Consider the following 25,768-nt stretch of genomic DNA (forward strand, 5'->3'; position numbering starts at 1 on the left):
GTTTGTTTTCCTTTTTTCTCAGCCCCAGGCAGCCTCTAGGCTCACAAACAACCAGCAATTTCTGAGTACTTTATATGAATTTCAGGCCTTGAAATTCCATCTTTCTTTCAGTATCATCATTGTTATTGTGGTTGCTGCTGAACCATCAAGTTTCAACAAAGAATTCATGATGTCATATTCAAACCTGTAATCTCATATGTCATTACCTCTATGCCATTCTCTCATCTCATTCTCACCACTATATAAACAGAGAAATTCTGTCAGCTCTGCATCCATACACATATTATGTCCAACACACATAAAATTGTGGTATAGTAGGAGCAGATACATTTCCTCCTTGGTTGCCCAGATACCTCAAACTATGAGGGTAATAATAATCAGTGCACTGGCAGGGAAGCCTGGGAAAAATGTGATTTGCCTTTTGGCTAGACTACAAACATGGTCCCATAAGGCAATTGCTTTTGAAAATGGAAGGAGTTCACCCAGAGACCAGACAAATATCCTGCACAGCTCCTCATCCTACTTACAGAAACCCTCCTTCAGTACACAAGGGAAGGTACTAAATTCTTATAGGGCATGCTTGCCTTTGACTCTCATTCCCTCTCCCAGTCATCTCCTGATATTTGAAAAAAAGTCCTAAAATTCTAGTTTATGTTCTTCAACACTCCCATAGTGATCTGTTGAATATGGCTAAGGATGGGCCCTTGGATATAGTGCTTCAATGGGTCTGTGTAATTGTTGTCATATTAAAAATCCAGTTCTAAATCTTTGTTGTGGTGCACATAACTTATTGAACATATTAAGGAGTGTCATTGTTAGAATTTTGGGGTCTTTCTTACAATATATTTAAACATATTAAATGTCAAGTTCAGAAGTTCTCTGACAGTCTTGAGTACTAATACATGTGTGTTAAACAATTTTTGTTTAAAATTATTTGTTCTATATTATAACTCACATACATAAAACAGGAAAGTAGTTAGAGCATAATCTCATAACTAATTGCATCAATTCTTAGCATGACTTTCTATCAAACTACATTTTGAACAATTATAGAAGCATCTTATAATTTGAACTTTAGGTTCCATTCTTTTTATGTTACAGCTTCTAAATCGTGGGTTTGAACTGAAGATCTAGAATCACAATGAAACTTTGTAATCAATAAATATAATTCGTTGGGAGCTTGGAATATTTTCTGAATTTTATGTGGTATAAAATTATAAAGTTTATAAAAATTCCATAGCTTATAATTAGGCTAAACAAAGTACTAACTGTAAACTATTCAATGTGTCTAAAATTAATATATCCTGACTTAAATGTATCTTTAGTAAGTTTTTCCGTTGCTACCTCATGTCATGTGTTCTTTATATCTCAGAATGGAATCATGTCACATGGTTTTAAGATTAACTAAGCATACACATTTAATAATTAACAGAAAGTTAAGAGTTCTAAACATGTCCAATAGTTTAATAAGACAATAATAATTTTTGACTCTGGACTTTAAAGACATGCCTAGTTCTTAAAATTGTGATCAATAACATATTTTCAAACCCAGAAATAAAGATGATAAGGACCATTCAACTTGAAAATTGTCCATGTTTAATTACTTTCAAATTTCTACATTACCAAATGCACTGAAAAGAAAGCACAGAGTTGAACCTGATGCTCTTTTAGCTGGTGACGGGAGAAGGAAAGGGCATGCATTCATGCATCTAAGAAGTACAAAAGACATAAGAAATTAGACATAGTTTTAAATGACTTTTTGCTTTACACAATAACCTTACAATTTGTCATCATATAAAGAATATTTCAAACAAAGTTTGTGTCACACATATGGTATGTTGTGATATTTCTTTGAATTTCTAACATCCTAAAAATTCTGTGTAATCACAAAATATGAACTTGTTGTGAAAGAAGAGAGAAGATGAGAAAATTGAAATTGATGGCTAGTGAAGCATTAATCTGGGTGCAGTGAACTTCAGATTATTTTGGCTGACTTTGGTGTTCCAAGAAAACTGAAAGCTGGCCATGTCAAGGTCATGCAGACTGTTTCACTCTCTTTTTAAGATCCTAAGGTTTATCCGATGTAAGCAGAATTTTAAGATCTGTTTAATTGGGTTCATATACATCTACCTACCTTTCAATACTTATCTACCCTAACACCCAAATACTACTTACTAGAGAAAGAAAGAAGGGAAAGGGAAAATTCTTCTATATTGTACTTGCTGTTGAGGTTTCTTGAGGCAAGTCCCATTTTTTTGCTGTTAGGAAATCCAGCAGTCAGTCAAATAAACAAGTAATAAAAAGCCCAGCAACAGAGCAAGCAAGCAGCTGCAGGTACTGGAACAATGGGGACAGCAGCTTCAGGAACTCAGAGGTTTCTCCCATTTAAACCCTCTCAAATGTTCTAAAAGCTAAATTATCTGCAGCTAGCAAAGATCATGCTTCTTTCAGAGCACACATGAGGCAGAAAGTCTACTACTTTGGACAACCTGAAGCAGCCCCATATTCTATACTGTGACTAAAGCAAACACTTATTCACATAATAGAATTGGGTCTTTACAGAAAAGTGAATGCTTACTACAATCTGGGGTTAGAAAAATGCAGGCAGCTTCTGTAAGTCTAGAAAACACGGGGCTAGCTACATTAAAGTCTTCTGGGATCAATGTTTTAAGAAATCTCCTGGAGCTAGTGAGTTGCTGGAATATTATATATATATATAAAATATCAAGGAGATTAGGAGGATTTATTTTGTTAGGTGTACATTTGAAACATTTAGGACCATGGCCCTATGCTTGAGAGGAGGGAGGAGAGTGCTAAGACTAGGGAGTTTCTGTATGGGGAGCTATCCTTCCTCTAGGAATAATCAACAGCCAGGCTGAGAAAACATACTCTCAGTCAACAATACTTGTCAAGATTCAAGTATATTGACAGAACCTCACAAGAAATTTTTAGTTTGAAAAACAATGTAATTTTTAGATATGTTAGTTTGACCACTGACAGTTATTTGTACAGAAATCTGAACAAAAATATGTGCTGTAAAATGGAAGTAGACTCACAGAATTGAGACATACTCAAAAGAGATGAGACCAAAATGTTTTGGGGTTTAAAGCATTAACACTCTTTAAAAGTGTCTTGAATTTATATTCAGGAAAAAAGTTTCCACTTTTTTAAATTGTTTTTTTTTGTTTATATTTAAATTTGAATTATAGAATGTTGTCCTCAATCCCAGTTTCCCCTTAAAACTCCCCATCCCACCCCATCTCCCTGCATATACAAGTGTGCTCCCCAACCACCACCCATCTACTCCTGCCCCATTATCCTATCTTTCCACAAACTGGGGCATCAAGCCTTCACAGGACCCAGGACTTCCCCTACAATTAAAGCCACACAAGGCCATCCATCCTTTGCTACATATGCGGCTGGAGCCATGTGTGTTCTTTGGTTGGTGTTTTAGTTCTTGGGAGCTCTGGGTAGACTGGTTGGTTGATATTGTTGTTTTTCTATGTGTGTGTAAACCCCTTCAGCTCCTTCAGTTAGTCCTCTAAACTCCTCCATATGGGTCCCTATGCTCAGGTAGATGATTGGCATCAAGCATTCACATCTATATACTTAAGGCTCTTACAGAGCCTCTCAATAGACATTTGTATCAGGCTCCTTTCAGCAAGCACTTTTTGGCATCAGCAAGTGTCAGGATTTGGTGGCTGCATATGGGATGGATTCCTGGTTGGGGCAGTCTCTGGATGGTCATTCCTTCAGTCTGTGCTCCTCTGTTTGTCCCTGTATTTCCTGTAGGCAGGAGCTATTCTGAGTTAAAATTTTGTGAATGGTGGGTGGTTCCATATCTCAATAGTGGAGGGTGCCTAAACTTTGCATATGGTTTATACAAGTTCTCTGTCCTCTTTTTTTTTGTGTATTTCAGCTACTGTCATTCCTTTTGGGTCCTGGACACCTCTTTCTTTTCTGGCATCTGGGACTTCCCCTAGTTCCCCATTTCCCAGTGCTACACATTTCTCTTCAATTTCCTGAAAGAGTGTACATCTCCACGGATTCACTAACACCTTTTCATACCTTCTTTTCTTTCCCTCTCTTCCTGCTCTTTTCCTCCCTAGTCCCTCAATCCCTCAACCATCTGTGACAATTTTCTTCCCCATTATATGAAGGTCTGTGACACCCACACTTTGGTATTCCTTTCTCTTGACCTTCATATGGCCCACATGTTGTATTATGGGAATTCAAAACTTTTTTCCTAATATCCTCTTATCACTGAGCCCATACAAAGTGTTTTCTTTTGTGACTGTGTTACCTTACTCAGGATGATATTTTCTATTTCCATCTATTTGCCTATGAATTTCATGAAGCCCTGTGGTGTTGCAAACACCTTCAGCTCCTTCAGTCTTTTCCCTAAATCCTACTTTGGGGGCCCTGTGATCAGTTCAATGGTTGGCTGCAAGCATCTGCCTCTGTATTTGTCAGACTCTGACTGAGCCTCTCAGGATTCAGGTATATCAGGCTTGTGTCAGCATAGACTTCTTGATGTCCACAATAGTGTCTGCTTTTGGTGACTGTATTTGGGATGGATCCCCAGGTGGTTCTATCTCTGAATGGCTTTTCTTTCAGTCTCTGCTCCTCGTGTAGTTTCCATATTTGCTCTCATGTGTATTTTGTCCCTGCTTCTAAGAAGGACTGAAATATCTACACTCTGGTCTTCCTTCTTCTTGAACTTCATGTGGTTTGTGAATTGAATCTTGGGTATTACAAGATTTTGGGCTAATATTCACTTATCAGTGAGTGTATACCTTGTGTGTTCCTTTTAATGTTAATTTTGCCCACAAAACCTCTTTCAAGGAGAGGATCTGAAAATAGCTTCCAGAAACATTCCCCCAGTTAATTCTGATTAGTTAATAAAAATTGCAACAGGCAGTATTTGGGGAGGAGAGAAATCTGCAGGATTTAAGTTTCGCATGTTTAAATCATGGCGGAGGAAGGACAGAGAGATGCAGTGGCTGAGGAGTGTGCAGGGAAGAAAAGAAAGCCATCATGTTAAGGGGCAGGAGAGTGTGACACAGAAGATTTGTCAATTAAGTCAAGATCAGCCAAAACAGAACAAAGAGTTTAGTAAATATTAAAACAGTGTTATCTGTGGGAGGTAGATTCTAACAATATAGAGGTTAGGCAGTTGTACAGTTTTGTACTGCTAAAGTCATGTTAAATATAAAGGCTGTGTGTTTTTCACCCAGGAACAAATACCATTAAAGCAGGTAGTCACCAATGAGAGATTAATTTAAAAGTTAATAGTACAACTATAATAATGATATTAGGCAAGTAAAATCAAGAGAAAAACATGAGCCCAAGACAAGGCACAATAATCAGAGACCCACTTATTTGTACATTCAAACATCTCATAAAATCCCTTAATTGGAAGGCATAATATATGTGAGAATAACTTAGTACATTACCAAAGACCCTAGAATGTAGGATTTCAAGTATTATGTGGTCACTTACTTATCATATCCATTTCAATGAAATTTCTATATACTGTTATCAAATATGGGGCCTTGCTGTCAGTTTAGCAACAGGACCCTATAGTTTTGGCAACAATTTGGGTTGTTTGGAATTTTTTTTTTTTTTTTTTTTTTTTTACATTTTAAGAGGCCTCTTGGCCCATAACTCAATAAAATGTAAACCAACTCCAGTGCGGGAAGCTTTGTTTAGTAACAAGTGATGGCCAGTTGAGCCCCATTATTTGGTGATTTCATTTAGATACATACACACACACACACACACACACACACACACACACACACACACACACACAAACACACTCTTACACATATACACAAACTCACACATACACACATACATACATACAAACACACACACACTTATAATTTTTAAGGTTTTCATTGTATTATGTTTCCCTACTACCTGTCCAGCGCCCCTTTATTGCTCCCTTATTTTTAGCTAACCCTACTTTATTCCTTTCCACAATACACTCTCCTCACCCTTGCTGTTTCTCCGTTTGCTCGTCCACAGTCTCCTTCTTCTCTCATTCCTCACTTGATTCCAACACCATTCCCAGTCTGTTTTGTCTAGTCTCTTACTTATGTCAAAGTATGCTTTATAAAACTTGTATATTATCCAATATTTAAGAAAACAAAAGCCTATTATTTACTTTACCTAGTGACTACCCTGAACAAAGCATCTGGAACAATGTCAGATGGAATTGGCAACAATGTGTGTCAGATGAATTTTAAAATGCCAGATATAAAGATGGATTTATTATATGTATATTTTAGTTTTTCATTAATGTTTTTGGTATTTCTTGTTTGGAATTATATTTTAAAATCACAAAACTGGGTAGGGATTTTCAAAAATTTTGCTTTCTTTTACTAAACATTGAAATAATCATGTAGTCTTTTACCGTTACTCTATTTATGTAGTACTTTAGATATTTTAGCTCTTTGTGTATATTAAGCTATCTATCCCTACATATTTAAGTCACATTTACAATATAATAGTATAAAAATGTCTATCTAATGGATGGTTTGCATTATATTTGTTAGTATATAATTTCATTTTATATTAAAATGTCATGTTTTCATACAATATATTTTAATTACCATCTTTCTACTTTTCTAACTACTCCCAGATATTCCTATTCCCCTAACAATAAAATTTTATCCACCCTTAGTGTGTACATGGTAGATATTTCTGTGTCTCTCTCATCCCCAACAATTTAAAAAAACAAAAAAATTTACCAAATTAATAATTCCACAAAGCAAAAAATTACAAAAATAAAATTAATAAAATTTCCACAAAAGACAATTAAACAAAAATGGATCTGATTTGGATGTAGTTGATATAACCAGCAGTATTCCATTATTAAAAAAAAATGAGTTTTGCTTTTCTACACAGCAGGTATAAATTACAAATAGTGTCTTGGTTAAGGATGATATTTTGTGTCTAGTTTTCCTTCTTAGTACTAGTGTTATTGTCTTTTTTTAACCTGTGCTGGCTCTGTGTGTGCTGCTATAGTCGCTTGACAGTTTGATTAATACATTCTAAAGAGGTCCTAGTACTCCGAGGATCGTGGATATAGGTGGTCTCATATTCATGTACTTATAGAGGCCTTAAATAAACAGTTGTTATTAAAATGTGAGAAAGTATGTGAAGTTAGAAGGAAAAGTGATACTATTTTTAAAGGGATAGATATTCAAGGATAGGGAACTTGATATATTTTTTCAAACACAAACTATTCAAATAATGATATTATATGAATGATTTTATCAAGACAGATTATTACTAATATGTAATATCATAAGTTTTCACAAGGATGCACACTGTGTACAACATGAAACTGTATAGAACTGAAAAGAATTGTTGAGAATGTGTTGAGAATTATCCTCTAAATTAAATGTCTTATCATATTTCTTTATCATTTTATCACTTAAGGACATTCTGGGTTAATTGGATATATTTCTGACAAAGTGAATTGACCCACCATTTCTTTTTAGACTCCAAGAAACATTTTGGAGGATATTATAATAGAGATAAATACGTTATATACAGGTATGGTTAATTCTAATAATCAATTTATGGAAATTTATGGAAATTGGTACAACCATGTCATGAGTAATCAAAAGTAAGTTTCCACTTCAGTACACAGAGCTACAATCAGAAAATTTAGATAGAAATTGAAGCATTCAAATAGATATACAGGATCTACACACCTTCAAACTCCAGAGACATGATCACTAATCAGGCACTAATGACTGTTTGTATTTTACTGTTCCTTGAAAAGAGAGCTCAGGATAAATAGCAATTATTTCCTTCCACAATCCATTTGCTCAGGATGAGAGAGTGATAGATGAATCAGCAGTTCAGATTGTGATGACCAAGTTTTTGCTACCTCTTCCTATTTGAGAGTACTTTTCTGACTTGATAACAATCCATTCATTTTTGGATTCAAAAATTCTACCAATCAAATATAATGAAAGCCAATAAAATTGTCTCTAGTGAGAGTTTTAACCAGCCAAGTTCCTGGGTGTAGTTGAGGTCTCAACTGGTTCAGTTTATAACCAAAACTTGCCTCTGAGTTGCTCAAAAGAAGAAAGATTACAGAAATCTACAGGAGACAAAGAAAATAGGAAGTAGAAATAAGTTGTTTGATTCACAGGATTACAGTTCTGCATTAAAATTTCCTGTCTCCTATGCAAGAAATGTGTATGTTTCTCTGAAGCTATTGGTTCTACTTTAAGATATGGCAGGTTTTGTGTGTGTGTGTGTGTGTGTGTGTGTGTGTGTGAGCATTGGAGTCTTGCATCATGTTCAATGGGCATGATTCAATTTCAGAATAAATTTGTGAACATTGTTACATTCACTTGGGGATACCATTGTGAAGAACTGATAACGCTTTTAGCCCCTCGAGGCACACCAGTGGCCAGACATGGTCTCTGATGAACCCCAACCACCAGGTTGCCTACAGACAACACTAAAACTGCACTAAGAGATGGATACACCTCCATGCCCTACTGAGAAAAAAGAACAAGCTCTGAATTTGAAGCGCTGGAAATTTCCAGAGAGCTCTGCCCCCAACAAACCTGATATAAATCCTATATACTATTCTATTCAGTTCTCTGCTTTCTCTGGACTGGGCATTAGGAGCAATTTCCACCTCTATTATTTATTACTAATAAACGAAAAAGAATAATTATAAACTGCCTGGGGCATACATGTGTCTTGCCTCTATACCTGAGGACCTCTAATTTCAATGTTCTACCTACTGAACACTATATACCCTAACAGCCAGACCCCGCCACAGCACTACAGAGTCTTAGCTCTGAACTTGAAAACCCATAATCCCCGTACTGAAAAATCTCCAAAAAGTTCTGCCCCCAAATACCTTATGATGCCATCGACTGAACTCAGTCTGCTCATAACCCGCAGGAGAATCAGTGTATTCAGGTGGACAGGGGTCAGTGGTGTGAAAAACAGGTGTGAACACAAGAGAGCATTGACCTGAATGTAATATCTCAAAGAGAGCATCAGAGTTATAAATAACCTTTACACAAAACAGAAGAATGCATACATAAAAGCTAACAGGAACCAACTTGGATTAAAATCTGGCTGTAGGAGGGTACTCCCCTATCTAGCCTACCCTCATATCATATCCCAACAAATTATTTCCTGAGAGAATAAAGTGTCTTCAAGATTAGGAGCATTTTTCCTCACTGAGATAAGTCAAGTCAGTTCTCTGCTACATCATATGTGCTGGGGGCCAGTGATAAGCCCTTGTATGCTCTTTTCTTGGTGACCTAATCTTTGTGAGCTCTGAGGGTCTGGCTTAGTAGGTACTTTTGTTCTTCTTATGGGTTTGAATCCCCTTCAGATCTTTGGATCTTTCCCCCAACTCTTCTATAGGTTTTCTCTAAGTATATGTATCTGTCTCAGTCAGCTGCTGGTAGAGCCTCTCATAGGACAGCCATGCTAGGCTTCTGTCTACAAGGACAACATGGCATCATTAATAGTGCCATTGTTTGTAGTCAGGCACCAAACTCTAACATTTCTTTTTCATAGCCTTGTAAATGAGTTACATCTTAGCTTTCTTCTGTGATTTTACCTGAAATGAAAGACAGAGTGTATCCATTGAATATTATAGAGACTTATGCTTAAAAGGTTACCATAAAGCTCAAGCAAAGAGTTAGTAATTATACCATGCCTCTTTTCCTTATTCAATTTCATGTATTAATAGGAAATTGGATTTCCACAGAAACATGGAACATGCTAGATGCCTGTGGCAACCAACATTGTGGTTCTATCTGTCTGTCTGTCTGTCTGTCTGTCTGTCTGTCTATCTGTCTGCCTATCTATCTATCTATCTATCTATCTATCTATCTATCTATCTATCTACCTACCTACCTATGTACCTACCCATCTGTCAATCTTTTTAGCAATTGTCTATTTGTTTCTTTCAAATGAAATGAGTGTAACCTATTCTGATCATAAGTACATCAGTATATAATCATTGACTGATTATTGGCATCCTAGAAAAAGTGTTGCAGACCCCAAGAAATATCTATCTCTCTCCAACATTCATCCACTGCAAAATCTCAAAGTATATAATAGATACTCAAGTTACCTAGCATTTCTGTGCTCAATTTTTCATCTCACTAGATTTTGTATAGGTTTTATGCTGGACACCAGCTTCAAGAGTTGATAGTGCCTGAGAAGGACAGATGTAGCAGGTGGCATGAAGATAAATTGTATTGGATATTCTATGAGCCACTGAGGATACTTTGTCTGTTTCTGCACTCAAAAGAGGAAACAAAGTTTCTAAAGGGCCACTTACTTAAGTTATATTTCCTAGAACAGCAACTACATCATTTCTAATTTGTTCTTGTCTCCTACTCAGATTTTAGGACAATAAGATATGAATATCTAAGTGAAGCCATATGAGACTAAGATGTTTGGGAGATGGAAAATGTTAAAATATTTCAGAAAACTAGCTAGTAGAAGTGATAAAATTTGCAGATGGATTAATACTAAATATATATATTTACAATCCATTCAAGGTTGGTAAATTCTGGCAATAAAAGGCAACAACTTGTGTAAGTCGGGACAGCTAATTTTGGATGGTTATAAACAAGATTGTTGGGGCATGACTGCATTTAGGGGATGTATTTGTTCAGAATCAGAAGGCTACAAGAAACTTTTCCTTGTGCTCCCATCAAGGCATCAGAAAGAGTGGCAAGAATCTGTTCCCTTAAAGATTTAACACCACATGGATGATACTCATTTAGGAACCTGTGCTGGGGACCACAGACGGAATTAAATGTAACAAATAGAAAGGAAGTAAATGGAGCAGGAGAAGGAGCAGGAACAGGGTTTGTGTGGCTTGAGTGTCTAGCAAATGACAGTTATAACCTTGCAGATTCCCCTCTAAACATGTGCCACCTCTCTCCTATAGCCTCCCTTCTTCCTGATTGTATATACAAGGAAGCTTCTGGCATTAGTAAAGATACTAGGAAGAAAATGTTAAAATTATCCAAGCAGGTGTCCCATTGAAGAAAGTTTGATTATATGTCTGAAGACTTGTATCCTCGTTGCAGCACTAAAATACTGAGTATTAGGGGAAAATGATTTTACTTCAACTGAAGGAGACAACAGTTTTCTTAATTTTGTGACTATGGAACCAAGCCTGCTATATCATGGAAATATTTAGAGTAGTCCCAAGTTGGGTCCTACAGATGCCATGCCAATTACAACTAACCCAAGGAAAGATCGACCTTGGTGGTTAGTTCATTGTAAATGGTAGCATCTCACTGGTTCTTATACATATATTTATTTTCTAACAACTGCAGACACTCCATTGTTTGCAAAATCTAAGTGCCATTGAAAATGCTTTCTTTATGTTAGCTGATTGGTTTTCTTCTTTGTTTTACAATTATTCTGACATCAACAATTTAAGCATTCCTCTAACAATAAAATCTAGATATGTGTGATGAATTATTGGCACCTTTGTATTTGCTTGATTACATTTTATGAATTTGATAAAATTGAGTAAAGGGGAACATTTACTCCCATAAGCACATTCCCCTCCATGCATTCCTCCCTTTGCCTCTCCCCAAAATTCCCTGTCAAAAAGATCCACTCCTCTTCCTTTTCTCTTTAGAGAAAAAAAATAAACTAAATCAAACCTAGAAGAACAAGTTACAATGATATAAGGGCACAATCCCTCATATTATGTCTGGAAAAAGTAATCCAATAGGCAAAGAAAAAGCATCTCAAAAACAGGATGAGCCAGAGGGACCCAAAAGAAAGGGGAAGAATACATAGTAGATCAAGTGTGGACAAGGATACTATGAGAATACAACCCATAGAACCTACTTAACAGGGCTAATAGAGGCTCACAAAGACTGAAGATACTACAACACATACTGTATGGGTCTGAATTAGGTCCCCTGAATTAACATTATGAGTGTCTAGCTTTGTGTTCTTATTGGACTCCCAACTGAGAAAATGAAGCAATGTCTCAGAGTCTTTAGGCATCAAAATATTTTTTTAATGATGGTCCCTACACTGGAAAGACAGGTTTAAAAATTAAGGTTATTGGAACTGGATAAAATAGGCATTTGCAGAACTTCCAAAATAAACAAAAGTGTAGGTGTTCAAGGGTAGGAACAACCATTCAGTCTAGCACGGTCAGAAGAACCAGAAGAGGTAAAACACGGAGTCTCTATATTCATCCTGCTATTTTCAGAACACTTGGCATTATTTCTTTATAAATTCTGGACTCCTACATTTGAGAGTATGGGTTTTATCAAAGTCCCCTGTGGGGCCTTGAAAGGCAGCCTGTTTTGGTTGAACAAGGCTTGCTTCATAGACCTAGGAGAACACTCTACAAGGGATGGAATAGTGAGCCATATTTCCAGAGACAGATGCCTGAAATTACAGAGCCCCCAACTATCAACCATGCAGACAAAACCCCAATCTCCTGACATTCTCGCTAAACTCCATCTCCACAGTTACCTGAAAATAGCCAGGTATGCTCCTCCCCAAAGTACCTTGCAATAGCAAGGTAGACCATCCCAATATAAAAGGAGCTGCTTGGCCACTCCTTGCTCTCTTTAATCTCTCACCTTTCTAACTCTTATCTCTAGCCCTCCTTCCCTCTCTCCCACCCCCTCTCTCCATGTGGCCATGGCCAGCCTCTCTCTTTCTTTTACCTTCTCTCTTTCTCTCTGCCTTTCTACAATAAAGCTCTAAATCCATAGAACATCTCTGCTCATCAAGGCCGGCTGTACTTGCATGATGGGATAGTCTTTCCCCTAAAGAGCCTTGTCTAACTAACTGCTGGAAGGCATTCCTGTGCTCCATCCATGGACCGGACCAAGGACTCTTTTCCACGAGGCAACCATGCAGCACTCTCTCTCTCTCTCTCTCTCTCTCTCTCTCTCTCTCTCTCTCTCTCTCTCTCTCTCTCTCTCTCTCTCTCTCTCTCTCTCTCCCCTCTCCTCCCTTCAGCTTTGGAAATACTGAGCTGCCCACTGTGGGGTCAGTTCTTCTGTGTTGTCCAGTTTCATCTGGGATGCCCAATACCAAGAACCTGTTATCTATGGTCTTCATGAGGCCCAGAGACCTTGGACTTCCCCTTCTCTACCCTCAGTGGGATGGGGTTCTGTGGTTTCCCACAACCAGATACCCACCTGGGGCCATGTGGAAAGAGTGCAGCAGTCCTCCTGCATCTGCCTTCCCAGAGCACCGGAACTCTGGTGTGACACTGATTTTCACTAACTCCATTTATTCCCCCATGCCCATTGTCCAACAGTTCCTTCTACTCTATCCTTCACACCACATTTCTACCTTTACCAATCTCCATTACTGCACAACTCTTCTGGTCTAAATAGTTAGGATTTCTACAAAGGTAAGAAATTACCGTCTTCTTACTGGTGAACAGAGTTATTGCAAATGTCTTCATGTCATATCATGGATCACTCTACCCCGATGACACTTAGAAATCTTATCGCTTTCATGCACAATTAAATACTACTTTCCAGTGTGACTTACTGCTTTCCTTATTAAAGTTTCACAATCTCTGTCATTGTTTTCTCTGCAGATTCATTTCAATCTAATCTTGTACACTCAGACTCATGATTGTGCAGTAAAATATAAAGGGGGATATGGGTATTGATGCATAATTTATTATTAAGCTGGACAGTCATGAGCAAATAGCAGAGACCCAAATACATGAGAACCATGCATTTTTATAACTTGCTGACCATGTCTGAACGAAATAGTGAGCTGCCTATAACTAGTTTCTGTTCACTGGTTCTATTATTTGTGCTGAGACAAAGGTGTGAATCTCTAAGAGGTAACACGTATTTCCCAGAAATAATTCCATCATCTTCATGTAAGTGTAAAACAATTAAAACCAAATTCAAATCTGAGATACATGACCAAACTTGACTGTCAGCTTTGGCTGACAATTCTAATTTTTCCTCTAATATTTCTGCAAAATGCTATCTACTGCAGTGATATTTTCTATGCAGTACAACTGACATTTTGTGGAGTTTAGCTGTGGCAGCATGTGAAATATCATCCTAGCTTAGCTTAATAACTATATCTATATACACAAAGAAAAGTAAACTGACTCAAGATACACATATTTGAATATTCATCTGTCCCTGCCTACCTCTTATTGACAACTTCTTTCTAAATTCTACACCTCAATGCGGTGTACCATTCCATAAAATATTGTAATGTGTGTGTGTGTGTGTGTGTGTGTGTGTGTGTGTGTATGAATTCTATCATTTCTGTTGGGAAATGACTCTCTTATATAGCATTTGGGTTGAAGCTATCATGCTCTAATAAGTAGCCCCTCACATATGATTTGCAAATGTGTCAAGTAAGCTATTTTTTTAGTAGCAAATATTGGTAGGTATTCTATAATTCTTTGATCTAGTTAAGTTATGGGGGAATTTTAGACTATTTACATCTGTCACTAATGAAAAATATTAGAAGCTTTAGTAGGTGGGAGGTTATAATACAACTGAGAACTAGTTTGAGAAGAGAAGTGATGCATTCTTTGAGATAGAAAATCCTATGGGCAATTGAAGCAAAATTGAATATGGGAATGGATTTTACTGAGGAAATTTTCCCATACTTGTTTTTCTCTATTCTATTTAGGTGTGAACAGTGGTTGGGAGCAAGGTAATTTTAATTGTCATTGATATGCCTCTTATTTGAGGCAACAGGTGTAGGGCATATATATAGGTAAATCACAGAACAGCAATCAATTTCCATATGGTATTCGTTGGCATTCCTCATTTATGGGCACATGGTTAGCTTATGCACTAGATGTAACACATCAGGGAAAATATATCGTTGAATATCTAGAAAGGTAAAGTATCTCCTTCTCTGTATAATGATAGTTCTGTTTGTAGGCAAGGAGACCACCCTGAAAGAGACTGCTGGAATGAATTTGGAATTGAGTGAGAAAATGATGCTAGGCTTTCACCTTTGGCATTAACCTCTAACATATTTGGTAAGTTGGATAAAAAGAATAGACATTGAGCTGCTGGTCCTTTCTAGTTACTGTTGTTTATTTTGTTTGTTTAAATTCTAAGTGGACCTTGGGAAAAAAATCAAGAGAAGCCGCTTATGTCCTTAGTTTACATAGAACAGTGGGAATCAGGAAGTTACTATGTCGATGTAAGCTGCTGTTATGATCAGGTATCAGATGCAAAACGTATTAGACAAATTAACCTCTAAATATCTAGAAAAAATTATCTTCAACCAAGACATAAAACATCTTTAAAAGACTAACTTTCTGATTTTTGGAACTGGGACAGAAATGACCTTTCTGAAAAATTTATAATCAAAGAAACTGAGCAATACAACACCAATAGTCACCCTGTGACCAACATTGTATAACCATAAGCAGTAAAAATGGAATCTTCCCCTGATGTACTGTTAAATAACAGCAATTAGAAGTACTTTGGCATAACCAAAAAATTTAGACATGGATGTCAATCTTGATGAACAATAGTGATGTAATTATAATCTAGGGAACCAGCATGAAACCTATGTCTCTTGTGTTGACTTCTGTAGACTAGATTAAGATTTAATGGCTTTGCTGAGACTACTTAAAGAACAGTATATTTATACACTTGGAAATACATTAGTATATCTCTATCTTGAAAATGCAATATGGTGATTATAAGTAAAATATAAGCAGAGGAAAAGGTTTATCTTGTAAACTAGGAGCCAACTGTAAAAAAGATTTGTGTTGAATCTGAGTTTATAAGTAAAAATTTTGAAAGTCAACCTCTGTGCTTTTGATACAGTTTGAAAATTTAAAGCCTGACTAAATTTTAATAGAAGGCATCCATTATGAAACATTATATATATATATATTAAAACATGTTTTTCATAATATGGAAAATTGTCCAATGATATATGTTCACAATGTTGCCTTTTTTTCAACATGAACTGCCTATTAACTTCAACCTTTGCCATTACATTAAACTGGACAGATGTACCAAAGTTTTATGATTTCAACAACTAGCACCTGTATAACAAATAGGTTGCTCCGTCACAAAGAAAGACATAAAGTTATTCCTACAATAGCAAGTGCAAATTTTCAAAGGAACACTAGTATTGACCTTAACAGGCACTACAGGTAGCCATTTGAAAGGACATTCTCTACACTAGGATAATGATTTCACACATCTTGACAAGCAAAACTGTCCAGACTACTCATTAAGTTGTGTAACTGGAAGATGCCTAAGACACAAAAGTTATATAAAGAACAAACAAGCAGCAGGAGTTACATTCATTACCTTAACTACTGATAGGGTAATGAGGTAGGGAAAGCCCTAAGAGACGGAAGTGTAATGACTCAGGGTTTTACACATCTAATTAAATGAGTGCCTCATACTCATCCCATTTTATTCAATTTTAATAGATTAAAAAATTGATGCTAACAGATTGAATTTACATATTCTCAAGTATACTAGGCTTATATTTAATGTTAAAGTCTCATTAGCTGTGATATTTTGGAAGCACGATTGGAATGGTGATGAATTTCACAATAATTCACCAAATTTATCATCGTTGCAGTTCTACTATTAACTGTAGAATAGTTGGTTAGGCTTTTGCCTCATGTTTCTGTGCTTGCAGAATCCAATCAGGTACCTGAAAAAATATCTTATACCTGATAATAAGATTCTAATTGGTTCTATTTATCTGATTATGTTCACAAGTGTGTGGAGGGACATGTATGCTAGGGTCAGAGGACAAACATTGTGGCCTTCTCTATCATACTTGCCCTCACACCATGGATGTTGCAGTGCAGCTCTAGCTTGTGATCTCCAAACAAGCTCCAGTGATTACAATTTCTTCTCTTTGCCAAAACTGCTAGTTACATGCATGTACAGCAACATTTGGCTTTGTACATGACTTTTGGAGATCAAATCCCAAGTCTATGCTTTTTCAGAATGTGTTCTTACTCACAATTGAAAATAGTCTTCTTGAGACCTGAGAACTGATCTGACTGTAGTGCAGGTATGGAAAGATGCTCACAAACCACCTTTCTGCACCTCTACAGCACTGTATGGGTGCATAGAAGACACATAGAGCCCCACTTGCCCCATGCAAATCAGGACAGGTTGGGGAAGATGTCCACAATCTCACCAGCAGCCATGCAGCACAGACAAAAAAGGTCACCTAGAGCCCTGTCAGATGTGTTCCCTACCTATAGTGGAAACCACTACACTGTGCAAAAGTTTGCTAGACAGATGGGAAAAATGGAATGGTTTGAGGAATTTTGAGAGAGGTAGAAATGGATATGCCAGGGTGGAGAGGAATACCTTGTTTTGGGTAGCCAGCCTCTCCACCTGCCAAAGCTGCCTGTGAAATCTATGCCTGGGTTTGTGGCTATACAGTATCAGGGGGCAGTGTCAATATTTATGGCTAATACTACCATTGAAAAACATGTGGATTTTAGTGTTCTTGGCAGCACTAGAAACACATGAATTCTAGGTGCTGTGTGGAACTGGCCCTACCCCCACATGGGTTCCTCCTAAACTGGTGCTCATGAAATAAGGCCCCACCTCTCACATGCTGCAGCACTACAGATACTGAACTTTCTATCTTGTCAGGCCATCACAGTGAAGCTGGCCTGTTAGTGGGGGCACATTGGGAAACATGAATGTGGGATGGCTGACCTCGCTTTGTCTGCTATGGGGTGGTTCTGGCAAGGAGGAAACGTCCCTCTTGCCAATTCACTTGCTACTTTCACAGTTAGGAAAGGTGGACTGAGAATCACGAGAATGGGAGGGCAGACTCTGCCTCTCACAGGCTACAGCATTTGGGAGAGTATGTCCTGGACCTTGACTTGTCAGGGCAGCAGAGTGTAGCTTGTTCTTAAGTCATGGGTGTAGTGGAGCCAGCCCTGGCCAATGGCACGAAAGCTATATTTATAAAATAAATAAATAAATAAAAATGAAAAGAGAGGTTTTCCTTTTCTCTCTGAGCAAGATGGCTGGGGGTGAGTTTGGAGTGACTCTTGGGAAGCCACATCTTTCCTGACATGATCTTGCCCCATTAGTTGCTATCAAGTTGACACCACTTTCACATGAAGTTATCAGCAGACAAGATACAATTAATATTGGTACAATTGGTCATGTAGCTCATGGGAAGTCCATTGTGTTAAAGGCTATTTCTGGAGTTCACATTATCAGATCCAAAAATAAGCTAGAAATAAATTTTACTATCAAGCTTGAATATGTTAATGCTAAGATTTATAAACTTGATTGTCCAAGTTGTCCTAGACCGGAATGTTAGAGATCATGTGGAATCAGTACACCAGGAGAGTTTTCTACAGATATTTTAGTGACCAAAGGGAACTTCAAATTAGTCAGGAATATTTACTTTGTTGACTCTCCTGACCGTGATCTCTTGAGGGCTAAGATGGTGCAGCAGTGATGGATGCAGCTCTTCTGTTTATAGCTGATAATGAATCATGCCCTTATTCCCAGACTCCCAAACACTTGGCTGCCATAGAAATCATGAAATGCAAACATATTTTGATCTTACAGAACAAAATTGAGTGGTGAAAAAATGTCAGGCTAAGAAACAATATGAGCATTTGTGCAAGAACTTGCAGCAGGAGGGACACCGATTGTTCTGATTTCTGCTCAGCTGAGGTACAATATTGAAGTTGTCTATGAGTACATATTGAAGAAAATACCAGTTGCTCCAAGAGACTTTACTTCAGAGCCCCATCTCATTGTTATCAGGCCATTTGATGTCAATGAATCTGGCTGTGAAGTCTATGACCTTAAGGGAGGTAAAGCTTGTGGTAGTATTCTGAAAGAAAGTTAAAGGTAGGGCAGGAGATAGAATTCAGACTAAGTATTATCTCCAAATATAGTGAAAGAAAACTCATGTGTAAACCAAAATTTTCCAAAATTATGTCACTTTTTGTGGAACATAATGAAATTCAGTATGCTCCAATGGTCTCATTGGAGTTGGAACAAAGAGAGACACCACATTATGCTGAGCTGATAGAATGGCAGTACAGGTACTTGGTGTAGTTTGATCTTTACGTAAAATAGTCACTGAACTGGAAATTTTTTTATTTCCTGCTTAGATGTCTTCTGGGTGTATGTACTGAAGGAGAAGCTTTCTAAGAATGAAGCACATATGATAAACATAGGATCCCTGTAAACAAGAGGAAGTATTAGTTGATTTGTGAAAAATTGTTTTGGGCAACTGATTTGGACAAAATTGTTTTAACCAATCCTGTGTGCACAAAAGTAGGAAAAAAACTCTTCTGTGCTTATCAGAAGAGTTGAGAAACACTAGGCTTTAATTTCTTGGGGTCAGATAAGAAGAGTGACCATTAAGCCAACTGTAAATGATAACTGACAACTTCAAGTTAAATCATGTCTTGGGATGAAGTTGGAATTTCTTTTTAATAGCCTACGGGTATATTTTCAAAGCAACACTAGAAAGAATTAATTTTATAGCTCATTACCTTACTAGAAGCTACAAGTTTATTGTTATATCTTGGCAATGAAAATGTGATCTCTAACCGCTACTGTTTTTTTTTTTTTTTCTTTTTATTGATTCCTTGTTTCACATCATGTAACCAAACCCTACTCATCCCCTCATATACGACCTTTGCCTTGCAATCTCCCCCAAAATAAATAGCACACAACCAACAACAAAACAAAGAATAAGTCACATGCCATCATGGAAGATGTAGCTTCTGTGACAACACCAATTTTGGATCCTCATCAGGACTCCCTCCAGTTATTCTGTTGTTGTGCCTTGTCTTGGAGATCCTGTAGCTTTGGAACAGCTGGATGGCCCTTTCAGGATCCCAACCATTCAAAGATGACATAGATTTTAGAGTGAGTCAATTCAGAGCCCTGGATCTGGGCCATGTTGGCAGCTGAGCTGGTCAGCTAGGGCTGATTCTTCCAAGTGCTGCAGTTTTGAGGAGCTGGACCAACTCTCTGAGTGTACCTCCACCATCAGAGATAGCTTCGCTGTATTTCCCAAGTGAGGTATTGGGAATTCTCATGCTCTTAAGGCCAGCTCTCCCTAGAGAAACTGGCAATGGGGGAGGACATCCCATCCACACCATTTCATAACAGAGGAGTGTCAGGGCCAGCTGACACTCCAGAGTGCTGGATCCAATGAGGGATGGTGCCAGTCCTGCATAGCCTCAGATGCTCAGTGTTCCCTAGTGGTAATAATGAGCTATGGACACTCACCCACTATTGTGGTGTCACAGACTCAAACATGGCCCCAGTAGCATGGATGCCCAGTCATAACAGGCTACTTCTCTCCACTCTTGAGCCTTCAATTCCTTTTTTTTCTCTCTCATCTCTCATGGTGACAAGCAGGAATCTATGGTCATGCACTGGAGGGCAGGTCCGTGATTGGCATGGAGGTCTACAAGACCTTGTGTTCGTTCCTCTTCCCATAATGTGCTGCCTTGATTTAATTTGATTTTTATGAGTCCTAGGCATAAGACAAGTTTTGGCCATCAAGGTAGAATGACCAAAGGGCTGCCATCTGCTCTGTTCCTGATAGAGAACAATACCAACAACAAGGTGTCTTTGTATATCCTACTTCTAATATGTGATATATATATATATATATATATATATATATATATATATATATATATATATATATATTGGATCAAATCTACATTTTAGTCAAAGTTAAGCATTCCAAAAATAATGTCTCATTTATCAATAAATGAAAGTTTGAAGTGAAACTTCACTGCAATTTGCCTTTGGTGTAGCATATGTATCATGAACCTGAATAAAATAAAAATGATGCCTTCTCATGATTCATCTGTGAGTAGCTCCTTCGTAATGGGCAATTAGTAAAAGCTAAAGACCTATCCCTTTATTTGTCCTTATATTTGGGGTTCTGTTGTCTGAAAATGGAAGGAAGATGACCAACAGGCTCAAATGAGCATCACTCTTAGATACTGTATGCTCATTCCCTTAACACAGGTAGATATTTCTTATTTTTTTCCTGGATGTGACCTTAGGAATCTAGTGCCAGAATTCTCACCCTCTTCAAGTGCCCTGAGAAAATGTGTTTATTATTTATGCCTAATATCTCATATTATTTATGCCTAATTGGCAAGGATCTGTCCAGGTTGCATCTTTGAGATCTTTGTTTTAGTAAGCTATGAATAGAACTGTCTCTTGCCCCTTGCATGATGAATAAACACTCTACCATTGACTCCACTGCCCCTATCTTTAGTACATTTCCTTAGTTGGTAGACTTGTGGTGGAAATTTTGCTATTGGTAATCTTTGAGCCTTGAAAGAGGCAGAAATTGTTCAAAAGCAGTATGTTCTTTGATTTCTAAATCTATTCCCCAGGTGCATGCAAGTTTCTTGTGCTGTGCTTTTAAATTAATAATGTTTTTGCTTAATTCAAAATTATTTTACAACAATGATTTACAACTCTGGATAACATAAGAATTATGGGTGAGGGGGAAGCGCACAGGGATGGAGTCCAGGCTTTGATAGTTTTTAATCTTGCCAGAGTTAAGAAAAGTGAGTTTGGAAACATGCATCCTGTCTATGATGTGTGTGTCACTAGGAAGGTTATACTTGCCAGTTATGGGTAGATCACAGCTCTTCACCATCAAGTGCATTCAGGATTGTTCTTGGGGGTTTGCTTGAAGCTGAAATAGAACTGAAATGCAGTTGGTAGACTAGCCAAACATCTGCTTGCTCTCACTTTGTTTTGGAAGAACCCTGGTAGTTTGTCAGCTGGTAGAAAGATGGTTTATAAAACCAGGTTCTCACAGAGGTTAGACCTATCTGTGGCTGGACAGTCTTGGATACTGTCAAGCAAACATCAGAGGCTTGGCCTAGTATAGTTATGATTACCTAGTTGGGGTTTTTCCTGATGCAAGAAATTATTCACTGTTCAAGGCACATGGTTATTGGCTATCCATTTAGTCTTCACAGAGGCTGACTGCCTTACACTGCTGGGTGGTCACAACTGCTAACCATGCGAACATATTACCTCAGTTTTCTCCCTGGCTGTAATCACTGTGTGCTCAGTGTTTTATCATAGGTACCAGGGACAGGCTTCTCAATGCAGTATGATATGCCGTAGCCTTTGGTGCCTCTAGTATATGTGACCAGGTGTCATCCTGCATGTAAATCTCCGAGCTGAGTCTGACTCTCACAGCCCATGCTGTTATCTGTGGCACAAGTGGGTATGAGTATGTCCTGCATGCACTAACTGTGCAGAACATGGCATGGTGACTAGAAAGTAACACTCCTTTTGAAGTATCCCAAGGACTGGATAAGTTAGAACCTGTCTGCCACTATCTGATGACTTGCATTGTGGTTTTGTGCAAGCCACCTAAGTTAACTTTGGTTCACCATGGACTCCTGGTCTGGACTAGTAAAACATGGTGAATGGAATGACTTTGATCACTATTCCATTTATTGTCTTTACATAAGGTTGAGGGAAAGGGAAGGTTTGGTTGTTTGTCTTTTAATTTTTTTTTTTAATTCCCCCACCTCACCCCTGTTGCTTTCGTGGCTTCTACCACCCTTAATGGTGACTGACTCCTGGGCCTGCCACCTTGGACTTCCCTTAGGAAATATGCATCTGAAATAATGACATCACTGAGTTTTGGGTTTTTGTTTGCTTTTCTCTTGATTTACATACAAATAGGATTTAGTGCCACGATTTCTATGCTGTCCTTTTCTGGACACTGCAGCTGCTTTGGAGAGGTTTAGAACTGTGGCTGTGAGTCTTGATTTTTGAGGAAACGTATTGACATTATGTATTTGATTGATTCTGAAAAGTTGTATTGGAGCATGAAGAAAACATTAAATATAACAGGGTTCTGGCTACTGGTTTGCTGTAGATTGCTTTTATCATGTTTAGGTATGGGCCTTGAATTCCTGATCTTTCCAAGACTTTTATCATGAATGGGTGTTGGATCTTGTCAAATGCTTTTTCCGCATCTAACGAGATGACCATGTGGTTTTTGTCTTTGAGTTTGTTTATATACTGGATTACGTTGATGGATTTCCGTATATTGAACCATCCCTGCATCCCTGGGATGAAACCTACTTGGTCAGGATGGATGATTGTTTTGATGTGTTCTTGGATTCGGTTAGCAAGAACTTTATTGAGGATTTTTGCATCAATATTCATAAGGGATATTGGTCTGAAGTTTTCTATCTTTGTTGGGTCTTTTTGTGGTTTAGGTATCAGAGTAATTGTGGCTTCATAAAATGAGTTGGGTAGAGTACCTTCTGTTTCTATTTTGTGGAATAGTTTGTGAAGAACTGGGATTAGATCTTCTTTGAAGGTCTGATAGAACTCTGCACTAAACCCATCTGGTCCTGGGCTTTTTTTAGTTGGGAGACTATTAATGACTGCTTCTATTTCTTTGGGGGATATAGGGCTGTTTAGATCATTAACCTGCTCTTGATTCAACTTTGGTACCTGGTATCTGTCTAGGAACTTCTCCATTTCAGCCAGGTTCTCCAGTTTTGTTGAGTATAGCCTTTGGTAGAAGGATCTGATGGTGTTTTGGATGTCTTCAGGATCTGTTGTTATGTCTCCTTTTTCATTTCTGATTTTGTTAATTAGGATGCTTTCCCTGTGCCCTCTAGTGAGTCTGGCTAAGGGTTTATCTATCTTGTTGATTTTCTCAAAGAACCAGCTCCTTGATTGGTTGATTCTTTGAATAGTTTTTCTTGTTTCCACTTGGTTGATTTCGCCCCTGAGTTTGATTATTTCCTGCCTTCTACTTCTCTTGGGTGAATTTGCTTCCTTTTGTTCTAGTGCTTTTAGGTATGTTGTCAAGCTGCTAATGTGTGCTCTCTCTAGTTTCCTTTTGGAGGCACTCAGAGCTATGAGTTTTCCTCTTAGAAATGCTTTCTTTGCATCCCATAAGTTTGGGTATGTTGTGGCTTCATTTTCATTGAACTCTAAAAAGTCCTTAATTTCTTTCTTTATTCCTTCCTTGACCAAGGTATCATTGAGAAGAGTGTTGTTCACTTTCCACGTGAAGGATGGCATTCTATTATTTATTTTGTTATTGAAGATCAGCCTTAGTCCATGGTGATCTGATAGGATGCATGGGACAATTTCAATATTTTTGTATCTGTTGAGGCCTGTTTTGTGACCAATTATGTGGTCAATTTTGGAGAAGGTACCATGAGGTGCTGAGAAGAAGGTATATCCTTTTGTTTTAGGATAGAATGTTCTGTAGATATCTGCCAGATCCATTTGATTCATAATTTCTCTTAGTTTCTCTGTGTCCCTGTTTAGTTTCTGTTTCCATGATCTGTCCATTGGTGAAAGTGGTGTGTTGAAGTCTCCCACTGTTATTGTATGAGGTGCAATTTGTGCTTTGAGATTTCTAAAGTTTCTTTAATGAATGTGGCTGCCTTTGTATTTGGAGCATAGATATTCAGGATTGATAATTCCTCTTGGAGGATTTTACCTTTGATGAGTATGAAGTGTCCCTCCCTGTCTTTTTTAATGACTTTGGGTTATTGTGAGAAGCTTGAAGCAATCCCTATAAAATCAGGGACTAGACAAGGCTGTCCACTTTCTCCATACCTATTCAACATTGTACTTGAAGTCCTAGCCAGAGCAATTCGACAACAAAAGGAGATCAAAGGGATACAAATTGGAAAAGATGAAGTCAAAATATCACTTTTTGCAGATGATATGATAGTATATATAACTGACCCTAAAAATTTCACCAGAGAACTCCTAAGCCTGATAAACAGCTTCGGTGAAGTAGCTGGATATAAAATTAACTCAAACAAATCAATGGCCTTTCTCTACACAAAGAATAAACAGGCTGAGAAAGAAATTAGGGAAACAACACCCTTCTCAATAGTCACAAATAATATTAAATATCTTGGCGTGACTCTAACTAAGGAAGTGAAAGATCTGTATAATAAAAACTTCAAGTCTCTGAAGAAAGAAATTCTAGAACATCTCAGAAGATGGAAAGATCTCCCATGCTCATGGATTGGCAGGATCAACATTGTAAAAATGTCTATCTTGCCAAAAGCAATCTACAGATTCAATGCAATCCCCATCAAAATTCCAACTCAATTCTTCAACGAATTAGAAAGTGCAATCTGCAAATTCATCTGGAATAACAAAAAACCTAGGATAGCAAAAACTCTTCTCAAGGATAAAAGAACCTCTGGTGGAATCACCATGCCGGACCTAAAGCTCTACTACAGAGCAATTGTGATAAAAACTGCATGGTACTGGTATAGTGACAGACAAATAGACCAATGGAATAGAATTGAAGACCCAGAAATGAACCCACACACCTACGGTCACTTGATCTTCGACAAGGGAGCTAAAAACATCCAGTGGAAGAAAGACAGCATTTTCAACAAATGGTGCTGGCACAACTGGTTATTAACATGTAGAAGAATGTGAATCGATCCATTCCTATCTCCTTGTACTAATGTCAAGTCTAAGTGGATCAAGGAACTTCACATAAAACCAGAGACACTGAAACTTATAGAGGAGAAAGTGGAGAAAAGCTTTGAAGATATGGGCACAGGGGAAAAATTCCTGAATAGAACAGTAATGGCTTGTGCTGTAAGATCGAGAATTGACAAGTGGGACCTCATGAAACTACAAAGCTTCTGCAAGGCTAAAGACACCATCAATAAGACAAAAAAACCACCAACAGATTGGGAAAGGATCTTCAC

At 37.8% G+C, this 25,768-nt stretch overlaps 1 protein-coding gene and 1 pseudogene across 3 annotated transcripts in view; both read left to right on the forward strand.

Annotated features, from left to right (window-relative positions):
• The window catches only part of LOC115031564 (uncharacterized), a 199,217-nt gene that overhangs the window by 22,367 nt on the left and 151,082 nt on the right, over positions 1-25,768 (forward strand). For all 3 annotated transcript variants that reach the window (XM_085841685.1, XM_085841686.1, XM_085841687.1), the window contains one exon: positions 14,943-15,043. The gene's annotated coding sequence lies outside the window, so the exon portion shown is untranslated. The remainder of the gene's footprint in view (positions 1-14,942; positions 15,044-25,768) is intronic.
• LOC110299153 (eukaryotic translation initiation factor 2 subunit 3, X-linked pseudogene) lies at positions 18,040-19,431 on the forward strand (annotated as a pseudogene).

Source organism: Mus caroli, unplaced genomic scaffold (assembly GCF_978045245.1).
Source record: "Mus caroli unplaced genomic scaffold, Mus_caroli_1 scaffold_8, whole genome shotgun sequence".
NCBI lineage: Eukaryota > Metazoa > Chordata > Mammalia > Rodentia > Muridae > Mus > Mus caroli.